Raw genomic sequence first — 12876 nt, 5'->3', positions numbered from 1 at the left:
TTGTTTGTGGAGATTAAAACCTGTATGGTTTTCTACTCCTTCTGAATTTTACTATTCTGATTTGAAGATATAAAAACTTCATCAGAGTATTGAAATTCGTAAGACGATTTGAAGAACATAAAAACTTCATCGTTTTTCTGTAAAACAGTATATAAAAACTTCGGGTTTTATACATACTATTTCTTTTTTGTTAATAACAGTATTGTGTATTGTTCTGATTTTGCCATTAATTGAACTCTTCTGTTGTTTACAGTGAGAAATGGCAATTGATAACGGAAATTCTTCTGCGACTAATGCGGCAACGACGATAGCCTCGTCAAGCCGGACTGCTGTTCCACCGGCAGAAAAACCGGAAAATTTTTCCGGAGCCAACTTCAAAGGATGGTAGCAAAGGGTGTTCTTCTGGCTTACCACACTTGGTATGCAAAAATACACTAGTGAAGAACCTCCAGTGCCTGTTGCGGATATGCCGGACAACGAAAAATTCATGATTATTGAGGCGTGGAAGCAGGCAGATTTTCTTTACAAAGGCTATATCTTAGGCGCTTTAGAGGATGACTTGTACAATGTGTACAGTGCGATGAATACTTCGAAAGAATTATGGGACGCACTTGAGAAGAAGTACAAGACTGAAGATGCATGCTTGAAGAAGTTCGTGGTTGCCAAGTTTCTAGACTATAAAATGATAGACAGTAAAATTGTTGGAACCCAAGTTCAGGAGCTTCAACTTATTTTTCATGACCTTATTGCTGAAGGTGTGGTCGTGAATGAAGCATTTCAAGTGGCTGCAATGATTGAAAAATTGCCTCCTTCGTGGAGAGATTTCAAGAACTATCTTAAGCACAAGCACAAAGAAATGAAGTTGGAAGATCTTGTGATTCGTCTCAAGATTGAGGAAGACAACAAAACAGCCGAGAAGAAGTCTCGTGGAAATTCAACGATCATGGGAGCTAATATCGTTGAGGAGACTGCTCCAAAAAGTAAGATGAGAAAGAGGTCTTCTGGATAGACTAAGGAGCAGAACAAAAAGAAATTCAAGGGCAGCTGCTACAATTGTGGAAAAACCGGTCACAAAGTCCCTGATTGTCGTCTCCCGAAAAAGTATAAGAAGAAGGGACAGGCCAACATAATGGAGAAGAATTATGATATTGATGATCTGTGTGCAATGCTTTCGGAATGCAACCTAGTTGGAAATCCGAAGGAGTGGTGGATTGACTCTGAAGCCACTCGACATGTTTGTGCTGTCAAGGAAGCATTTGCGACTTACTCTACTGCTGGTCCCGAAGAAGAGCTTTCCATGGAAAATACTGCAACAGCCAAGATTTAAGGTTATGGGAAAATATTCCTGAAGATGACTTCCGGCAAGGTGTTAACGCTCAACAACGTTCTTCATGTTCCTACTATTAGGAAGAATTTAGTTTCTACTTCTTTGCTTGTTAAGAACGGATTCAAATGTGTATTTGTTTCTGATAAAGTTGTTGTAAGCAAGAATAAAATGTATGTTGGAAAGGGCTACCTCACAGAGGGCCTCTTCAAACTAAATATAATGGTTGTTGACAGTATGAATAAAATTGTAGCTTCTTCTTATTTATTGGAGTCAAATGATTTATGGCATATTCGTTTAGGACATGTCAATTACAAAACCTTGCGGAAGTTAATTAATTTAGAAGTATTGCCTAAATTCGAGTGTAATAAATCAAAATATCAAATATGTGTTAAGTCTAAGTTTGTAAAACATCCTTATAAGTCTATTGAAAGGAATTCAAATCCTTTAGACTTAATTCATACTGACATTTGTGATATGAAGTCGATACCATCTCGAGGTAGGAAAAAGTATTTTATTACTTCTATTGACGACTGCACTCGATATTGTTATGTTTATTTGCTTAATAGTAAAGATGAAGCAATTGAAGCATTTAAGCAATACAAGAATGAAGTGGAGAATCAATTGAATAAAAAGATCAAAATAATTAGAAGTGATAGGGGTGGAGAATATGAATTTCCATTTGCGAAATATGTTCGGAATATGGAATTATCCATCAAACTACTGCACCTTACACACCTCAATCCAATGAAATTGCGGAAAAGAAAAATCGGACATTAAAAGAAATGATGAATTCTTTATTAATAAGTTCCGGATTACCGCAGAGTTTGTGGGGCGAAGCTATCCTTACAGCTAACCAAATACTCAACAGAGTACCCCACAGCAAAACGCAATCTATTCCATATGAAAAATGAAAAGGAAGAAAACCCAACTTGAAATATTTCAAAGTGTGGGGGTGTCTAGCAAAGGTACAAGTTCCTTTACCTAAAAGGGTTAAAATCGAACCAAAAACTGTTGATTGCGTTTTCATTGGATATGCTACAAACAGTAAAGCATGTCGGTTTTTAGTTCATAAATCTGATAATCCCGAAATTCACATTAATACGGTAATGGAATCAGATAATGCTGAATTCTTTGAAAGCATCTATCCGTATAAAACTGAATGTGAGTCGTTAAGTGAAAGACCTAAACGACCTCGGAAAGAACTAAAGGAAAATACTCCAAGTATAGAAGATCCAAGGCGTAGCAAACGTCAAAGAACATCTACTTCTTTTGGACCAGATTTTGTGACATTCTTACTTGAAAATGAGCCTCAAACTTTTAAAGCAGCTATGTCATCTTCTGATTCAGCATTTTGGAAAGAGGCAGTCAATAGTGAGATTCAATCAATTTTGGAAAACCATACATGGGAATTGGTAGATCTTCCTCCAGGAAATAAGTCTTTAGGTTCGAAATGGATCTTTAAATGGAAAGTGAAAGCTGATGGCACTATTAACAAATATAAGGCAAGACTTGTTGTCAAAGGTTATAGACAAAAGGAAGGCCTTGATTACTTTGACACTTACTCGCCAGTAACGAGGATAACATCTATTAGGGTGTTAGTGGCAATAGCGGCCGTGTATGGTCTTGAAATCCATCAAATGGATGTTAAAACAGCTTTCTTAAATGGAGAATTAGAGGAAGAGGTTTACATGGAACAACCTGAGGGTTTTGTGGTAACTGGTAAAGAAAAAAAAGTGTGCAAACTTGTTAAGTCACTTTATGGACTTAAACAAGCACCCAAACAATGACATGCCAAATTTGACCAAACAATGTTGGCAAGTGAGTTTAAAATCAACGAGTGCGACAAATGTGTTTACATTAAAAACACTCCAGGTCATGAAGTCATTGTTTGTTTATATGTTGATGACATGTTGATAATGAGCAAAAACATAGCAGATATAAATTCTACTAAGTGCATGTTGGCTAGCAAATTCGATATGAAAGACTTAGGAATTGCTGATGTGATCTTAGGAATCAGAATTCACAAGATTCCACAAGGTCTAGCATTATCACAGTCTCACTACATTGAAAAGGTACTTGACAAGTTCAAGTATTTGGATTTCAAAATTGCCAAGACTCCAATTGATGTGAGTTATGCACTTCAAAAGAATGAAGGTGAAAGTGACTCACAATTGGATTATGCAAGAGTATTGGGAAGTTTGATGTGTATCATGAATTGTACACGACCAGATATAGCATGTGCTATTAGTAAACTGAGTCGGTTTACAAGTAATCCCAATCACATACATTGGATGGCAATGAAACGAGTTTTGGGGTATCTCAAACATACCAAAAATTACGCTTTGCATTATAACAAATATCCCTCCGTGATCGAGGGATATAGTGATGCAAATTGGATCACTGGATCATCTGAAGTTAAATTCACGAGTGGATATGTTTTCACAATTGGGGGTGGAGCAGTGTCTTGGAAATCATCCAAACAAACGTGCATCGCCCGTTCTACAATGGAATCTGAATTCATAACTTTAGATAAGGCCGGTGAAGAAGCTGAATCTCCGAAATTTCTTGAAAGATATTTCATTTTGGCCCAAACCTTTGGCACCTATTTGTATACATTGTAATAGTCAAGCGGCAATAGGCAGGGCAGGGAGCGTTATGTATAACGGAAAATCTCGTCATATACGACGGAGACACAATACCGTTAGACAACTACTCTCTAGTAGTGTTATCACAATTGACTACATAAAGTCAAGAGATAACATGTCGGATCCACTTACAAAAGGCCTATCTAGAGAGGCAGTTGAAAGATCATCAAAGGGAATGAGGTTAAGGTCTAGGACAAGTCATCATGACGGTAACTCTACCTAGAAGACTGGAGATCCCACGAGCTAGGTTCAAAGAGATCAAACAAAGTTATGAATGACGGTTCAACATTATCAAATAACTCAACCCATTCTCGCGATGAAGACAATGTTCAGAAATCGAGGTAAAGCATTAAGGCTTTTTGATGAGTCAACAAAGCTTAAAGGGTTTTTAAGGATTTGCTAAGTCTGGCAGGATATGACCAGATAGTGTGTCTATAGGATTACACGTTTAGAAATCACCTATGTGAGTGTGAAGTGTAAGCCGCTTCAAGGGGAATGAAAGTAAAGGCCCATTCTCTAAGCACTCATGAAACCAGGCGGTGTTCATGGCTGAAACAAACACAACCGTGAGAACCATAGATGGTTAAGGATTGATTGTGTGACTTATGTTGTCTAGGTATACAACAAAGCTCGACGGTTCAAAGATATCAAATCTACCGATTGACCGAGTATATCCGATATAAGTTCACTATGAAAAGTTCAAAGGGAAACCTACTTATCTAGGTACAATTAATTCTTGCATGTAAAACACACACGCGTCCGTGCATTCCTTTATTTTATAGCCATTCCCCATTCATGTGGGGGATTGTTGTGATTTTAAGCTTGTGTAGCTTAAAGAGGGTGAATAAGAAATGGAGGGAAAATAAAATATTTGAGTTTTCCTTGGGAAAGGTACATTGTCCCATATCGGAGGAAGAAAAGACTTTTGATGGGTATATATAAAATTGCTCTTCTTCTAACTCTTAAAGAGTTAAGAAAAAGGCAAGCCTCGCGCCGCCGTCGTCGTCGCTCGCTCGGCTCGGCTTCGGCTTCGGCTACGGCTTCGGCTTCAGATTCGGATTCGGATTCGGATTCAGATTTGGTCAACGATTGATTGGTTAATCTTTTTGGATAAAATTTCTTTCAATTATTTAATTAATTAATTAAATAATTAACGAAAAATTCAATCCGGAATAATCCATGACCCGCGATCCGGTTCGGTCAAGTCCGTTTTCTTTCCCGGATTATTTTAAATATATTTTTCCCGCAATATTTCAAACACCCCTTTTCAACAGCCATGGCTGTTTCTGAAAGGTTGCAAACCTTTTCAGAAACATTGCCATCAACTCTATAAATAGAGTTTGAATCTTAGAATCTTTCCTTACGAAATTTTCTGAGCTTCTTCTTCTTCTTCTTCTTCTTCTCTTTCACAATATTTTTCAGTGTGTTTTACGACCATTGAGTGGTTCACAGTTCATCAGAGTTTTGGTACCTATACACTGGTGAGTTAAATTATTCTATCCTGGGAGGATATATTCCAGTACCTCGGGTACTTGAGGAGAATAATTTCATTAAGGACACACTGTGTATTCAGTGGGCTCGATTTATTCCTATACTGTTTTCTTATTTTCCAGAATCTATTTCGTTAAACAAGTATTACTAACTTTCTGTTTTATTTTTCTAGAAAGTTTAATTATTTACTATAGCAATACAGAATAATAACACTTTTCGGTTAGCAAATACTTTATTGTCTGCTTTTAGTGTTATAGCATGTTTGGCCAAACAAACTATTAGCCCAAAAGTGCTTTTTGCTAATATATATATATATATATATATATATATATATATATATATATATATATATATATATTTCCCTCAACTTGAGGTGTTTGACCAAGCTTTTTGGGAGAGAAAATATATTTTGGGTAAAATTAAAAGCAGTTTTTGAGATATAGAATAAAGTAGTTTCTCCCTAAAATTAAAAGCAGAAACAATTTTGATTTTTCTTCTTACCCGTAACAAAATATTGTATATACTACAATAACCTTACTTAGTTTAAACTATTAAGTACTCTATATAATAACTTTTGTGTGAACTTTCATATTTGTTGAATGTTTTTTTTGATATATTTAAATCATCTTGAAAGAATAAAGTAAAGGGATGCGTACACTAAGCTCCTGCTATACGCATGGCCTGAGAAGGACCGGACAACAAGAGTCTATTGTATGCAGCCTTAGTTTGCATTTTTGCAAGAGACTTGATTCCACGGTTCGAACCTGTGACCTCCTGGTCACATGACAGTAATTTTACTGGTTGCGCCAAGGCTTCCCTTTTGAAAGAATAAAGTACTTTTTAATTTTATTTTCAAAATTTACTTAAATAAAATAAAAAACTTAATTATTGTCTTTAATGATAAATATTTACGATTATTTATCTACTATATAATATATCTAATAAGCAAATCTCTTCATGTTCTTATTCATAATTTGATACTTAAAGCACTTCTTGAAAAGCTTGACCAAACACAAATTGTTGATCAGAAATAATTTTCAAATTGATTAGCCAAATACAAATTTCATTTCTCCACAAGTGCTTTTTCGAAAAGTATTTAATAAAAAATGAAAATAAGCTGATTTTTACGGTTTAACCAGACAAATTATTAATTTACTTGTTGGATTTCACTTTCACCAAATGAGGACGATGGTTACTATGGAGTTTGCAAGTAGGCATCCATTATCACAATTCACAACTAGTAGGCTGAATAAGGCAAATTGTTGATTAGGGAGAGAGTTGGTCCACCAAAAAAACCTAGGAGGAATGGTCCAAACTTCTTAGCTTCCATTTTCTACATTTAAATCTTTGACTCTTGTTATTAGAAGGATTTTGGTATTAAATGTAGCCACGAAAACTAGGTTCATTTTCATATCAAGAAATGGGACATCATATAAACGATCTGAATGATAAAATAGCTGTAACGCAATACACATCTTTTAGAGGATCTATTTTGGAGTAAGGGATCATCGGATCCCGTTAATTTTGAAAAAAATTCTAAATATAGATGGTATATATATTTAAAATTATTATATATATTTTTTGAAATTTTTAATATCAAAAGTAAGACGAGCACTAGTTGTGTAGTCCGATTCATGTGTTCCTACTATCTTCAAATCATGAGTCCCGTCTCTATCTTCTCCTTTAATATCACTCCCATTGTTTTAAAGAAGCTTGAAGGGATTTGAAATACGAGAATCAATATTTTCTTTTGAGTTTCAATTCAAACATTAGTTTCACTGTTATCATAAATAAGCTTACATATTTGGAAATTAATAAAGAGTATTACAAATCATTGATTTTTATAATTAAGCATATTCCAAAACCCTTTTAAAAATCATAGTAAAATCAAAATAATTTACATTTAAGATAAAAATAGTAGTAGCATTTTATAAATGAAACAGATAGAGAGAGACTAAGAGAGTGACTTTTTTCCTTTGGGATGATATAATATGATAAAAAGGCAAATAACATAAATACAATTAAAAGCTCAATTATTTCCGGTTGAATGTGAAAAGTAAAATGAAGTAATTTAAATTTATAGTTCCACACTGTGACGAACGCAAAACACAACACGAAATTAATGCTCGCTAGTCAAAGATTTTATAATTTAATTATCGTCTTCACATGGATTAAGTTTAAACAATATTCGAATAATCTCTAGTTAACTGCTATCCAGAATGATTAATACTTTGATTGGGATATTTATCAACTACAATTAAATACTAAAATTAAAGCAATTATCAATTCGTCACCGAAAATAATAATTGAGCAACACAGAAATATCAGTGAGAGAAGTAAAGGCAATTGACTAGACATGGACAAGATAATTAACTCAGAATCTGATTCTTGAATTAGTTCACTCTATAATACTATTGATTCTCACGAATTCACAAAGCTAATTAGATTGCACTTGAAGTTAAGGTTCCTCTTTCGATTAAACTTCAAATTCCAGAAATAATCCTAAGCGAAGCACTATGAACACTTGCTTGGAATATAATGATGGTTTTAGTCTAAAGGGTACCTTCTTACGATTTTTTTTTCCTATTTTCTAATTCAATTAATAATTCAAGAGGCTCTTTCGATTACCTAGATGAATCACGAATTTAAACTAGAGCATAAGATGCAAAGAAATTCAACATAAAACTCATCTTTCGATTAAGCAAAATAATGAACAACTTCACAATATAGTTCAAAATTCCATCAACAAATTCAAGCAATTATCAAAAATCGAATCACTAATCATTCATCAATACACCATGTTTGTCAAATTCCTAAGGGAAAACTACTCCATAACAGTAGTAGAAATCATCACAGATAAAATTAAGTAAGAAAACATGAATTCAATCCAAACTCGGTTATTGAGTTGATGGAAGAATGATAAATTCTTGTGCCTTAGAGTCATGCTGCTTTTCTAAACTCCTTAACTCTTCTAATAACTCTTTACAGGGTGTAATGTGATGTGAAGCTCCCGAATCAATTATCCACTCACAAGCATAGGTAGCCTTACACGGTTCGGTCCAACCAAATGAGAAGAAAAAAAAGAAAAAAAAAGATCCAAAAATCCCAGTATCTGAAATTGGGGCAAATATCTTTTCCAATCTTCTGTAGGTCAAAAGTCCTCTCAAAATTATATTTTTGATGTATTTATACCATGTAGAAGTGAATCCGAATGAAATTACCCTTTTCAAGCCGAAGTGAAAAAAATACTCCAATGGACTTGCACAGGCGCGACGCGCCACTGGAGAAGTTCAGAGAGCATGATTTCTGTTATAGATCTCTCATGCACTGCCACGCTGCGCCTCGTGGCTCCCCATGCAGCGCGGTAGTGCAACTTTCTCAACATGAGATTTTTTTCTTCACTTTTTGATATGCAGACTCGGTCCTCGACCCCCGAACGCAATTCCGGGTTTAATTCCTTGGGCATTTATTAAGTTTTCAAAGTTTCAAATTATTTAATTTAGCTCTAAATTATCTTCTTCACTCGGAATCATCGCCTAAAAGACATAAAATACGTAATAAGTACAAATCACCACCGTTTAAGCTCATAAAGTGCAATAATTAAAGTGCAAAAGGCGGGTAAAACACGAGTTCCTGGCTTACCATCACACTGGTTGAGCGAATGGACTATGCTCTTTCTATATGATCTTGACAATTTTCCTCTCAATAAGCTACTTTTTTGGATTAAGTTAGGTCAAAAGTTTATTTCTTCGCCAAAACATCTTTTATGATACTTTGGTTTCAGATCTATTTGATAATGTAATAGGTACCTCTCATCCTTATTATTGAATAATTTTGTAAATATAATTTTTTTTCTAAGTATATTTTTTCTTGAAAAAATAAAAACAACTTCAGTTGCGACTGCTAACGAAAAACTTACTTTTCAACTTTTATTCCGTTGTAAAAAATAACTTCTACTACTAGTTAAAAATATATTTTATCCGATAGTTTAGTCGAAAACCTTAACTCTTCAAAACAAACACTTTTTTGCAAAAATAAGCCTTTTTATTTTTTAGGAAACTTAGCCGGATACTATTATTTTTTCACTTCTTTTGTTTAATTTATGTGGTGTTCATATTTGACTGGTACAAATTTTAAAAAACAAAGAGAGACTTTGTGGGCGTTTGGACATAAGAAAAGTAAAATTCCCCCAAAAAGTGAAAAAAAAAATAGTATTTGAAAATTAGAGTTGTGTTTGGATATGAATATAATTTTTGGTTGTTTTTGAAGTTTTGTAAGTGAAATGAGTGAAAATTTTTAAAAACAATTTTTTTGAGTTTTTCAAATTTTTAAAAATTTTCAAAATTCATTTTTAAGTGAAAATTGAAAATTTTATGGCCGATTTTGAAAAAAAAAAATATTTTTTTTATGTCCATGTAACTGCATATCGTCTTATTAAGAGTAATAAAAATTTAAATTAACTTATTTTTATATATAAAAATATTATTTTTAGGACGTACTAAAACAAAAAAGTATCATATATAATGAGACGGAAATAATAAATATAATATGTGTGAATTTAATATAATATCATTACTGTATTTCTACTCTACATATTTGCCATAAGATATGAAACAAACGTGCCTGGACACCTCTTACTTGTCGGAAGAAATTGTGGGAAGCGAGATTGGACAAAACAAAACGTGACAACTTGACCTCTCGTGGACCTCAGTCCACGCGCTACTCACTCGTCCACGCGCTATTGGTTCGCGATTGATGACCACATTTCCAATATCTTTCTTTTTCATTTGCCTTTTTTAGGAGTTTTCCTTTGCGCAACTTTAGATTAATTGTCTTCAAATAAAACATATTTGTTGGTTAATTTTTTTTTTATTAACAAAACTTTGTCGATGTTTCCGAAACCTTTATAGGAATGACTATGTCAAGGAACTTTTATAAAGAAAAAATCATAAACACGAAAGCAAAATTTTAGAAAAGTTTGTAACGAGCGAAGTCATGTTAGTTTTAGAGCCCGTTTTGTGAGGCTGCTAAAAGTTGTTTATTTTGAAAAGTAATTTTGTTTAAAAGTGCTTTTCGAAAAAAAATATTTTTATAATATTTTATAAGCAAATTGTGTTTGGTCAATCTTTCCAAAAGTATTTTTGAGTATCAAATTACGCAAAATGACAGTACATGTTCAATCTATAATTAGTATTATTTGTTCTACAGAATTAGATTTATAAAATATAAAGTAAAATATATATTAAATTTTTTAGTCAATATAAAATATAGTTATTCAAAGAAATATTATTGGGTATGCATTGCTTATTATTTACATGATAATTTAAGTATATCTATATGCATCGTGCAATATAAATTACAAATTTATTCCATGAATCCTATATAAAAGAGGAGATCTATTTATAGTTGAAAGAGACTATTCAAAGAAGAATAAGAGAAGAATAAAAATGATGAAAAATAAGAAAAATAAATAAATTGATGGTAGAAACAAGAAAGGAAAAGAAAAATATTAAATTAATAAGGGATAATTTGAAAAATAAATTTTTTGATAAGGATATTTTTGTCTTGAAAAAATTAATCTGCTTTTACTTTTTGAAAAAAGTTAGAATTTATAACTTATTCCCAAGGAGAAAAGTTGCTTCTGTTGGTGCTCATAAACACTTATGTGTCTTGACCAAACATCTTCAATATCATTTTTAATAAAAAAAATACCTTTTGACCCAAAAAATACTTTTGGATTCCAAAAAGCTTGGCCAAACAGGCCGCTAGTATCACAAGCTAATGATTCAGCCATAGAAGTAGATTCAATATTTAAAATTTATAATTTTTTACAATAAAGTTAAATAAATATGTAATAATAATTGAGTTCATAATTAGTATTTATAAATATTTAGAATATATATATATATATATATATATATATATATATATATATATATATATAAAATCACAAAGTTACTGGATTAACGTAAATTCATTTGTGGTATGGTAGTAGATCCGCGTCCGATTTAGTATTTTGGTGAACTTTCTTTTTCTCTTAAAGTATGATCTCTAGAAAATAGTTACTAATTTCTATCTAACTTATTTTGGTAATTTGCCAATTTACAAATATTGGGCATATAATAGATGATGAATCAAGCACAACTATTTAGGGAAAAAACATCAATTTTTTTTTATCAATATTCATTGCTGTCATCATGACTTTCCAAAGATTGTTTTTGGTACCTCATTATTTAAAATAACTTTAACAAATTTGGCAACATTATCTGGCCTTTAATTTTCCCCCACATTTGTGGCGCTCTTATTTAGTATATTTGAATTTTGATGAAGTACTATTTAATTTACTGTTTTGCTAATACATTAGTTGTGTAATCATTCTTATCTAAATTTAAATACAATTCAAATGTACCATTTTCACAATTTGCTTTAACTGGATATATAATAAAATGATGAATAATTGCCATTTGTAAAGTTTTAGTTATATGATGTAAGCAACTCTATAACGACAGAAGACTAATGATTTAACATGACATTAACGGTGCCATAACATTTTTTTCTCTCTCCAACATTTAGATAAAAAAGGATAAACAATTCACTTCAGTAAAAATGCCATCTGTTCAATGACTATTCGTCATTATTTTTTCACATGGAATATATAATAGTAACACCCTAAACATGTATTGTGTTAGTTCCTTTTTCTTATTTTTTTTTGTTATTGTATATTCCAATCTTTTGTTCTTCAATATTCATTTCTCACACAATTTCAATAAAATCTACAATTTATTTATTCTCGAAACTTCATAAAAATCAGGTAAAAGAGAAGAAAGAAAAATAAAAAACTCAAGAGAACTACTATTATACTTGTTAATTCTCACAACTTTGAATTCAAATTTCTACGGGGGCTCGGTTTATTAAATTCTTTATATGTTACAAAAGTAGCAATACGGTTTGAATCGTGAAAATCGTCTCTTACATAAATGCAGGGTAATACTACATACAATAGACCCTTGTGGTCCGGCGTTTTTCCGGACTCCACGCATAGCGGGAGCTTAGTGCATCAGAATGCCTTTTTCTAACTAACAAGTAATTTTAATTACACATCAATCCCAAATAATGGGATTGACTAGACGAATCATATGTATTTATATTTAGATAATTCACTAGATAAATTATTTTTTCACTATATAGGTGAAATTATTTCACAAAGATTAGTGACCCAAAAATAAACTAAGGTAGGATTGTACTATTTTTTAGATAACGATTTCCTCAAAACTCATTAAAAAAAAAAAATCAAATTTCCAATAATTGCCGGCTTGAATAGTTCCTAGTATTGGACCTTGGTATGAAAACTAACGGTCAAACTCCATACACAAAGGAAAGTCACACCAAAAAAGATATAAGATAATTAGAAAC

This window comes from Nicotiana tabacum, chromosome 9, assembly GCF_000715075.1.
Source record: "Nicotiana tabacum cultivar K326 chromosome 9, ASM71507v2, whole genome shotgun sequence".
NCBI classification, from domain to species: Eukaryota; Viridiplantae; Streptophyta; class Magnoliopsida; order Solanales; family Solanaceae; genus Nicotiana; species Nicotiana tabacum.
Note: the sequence above shows the minus strand (reverse complement) of the source record.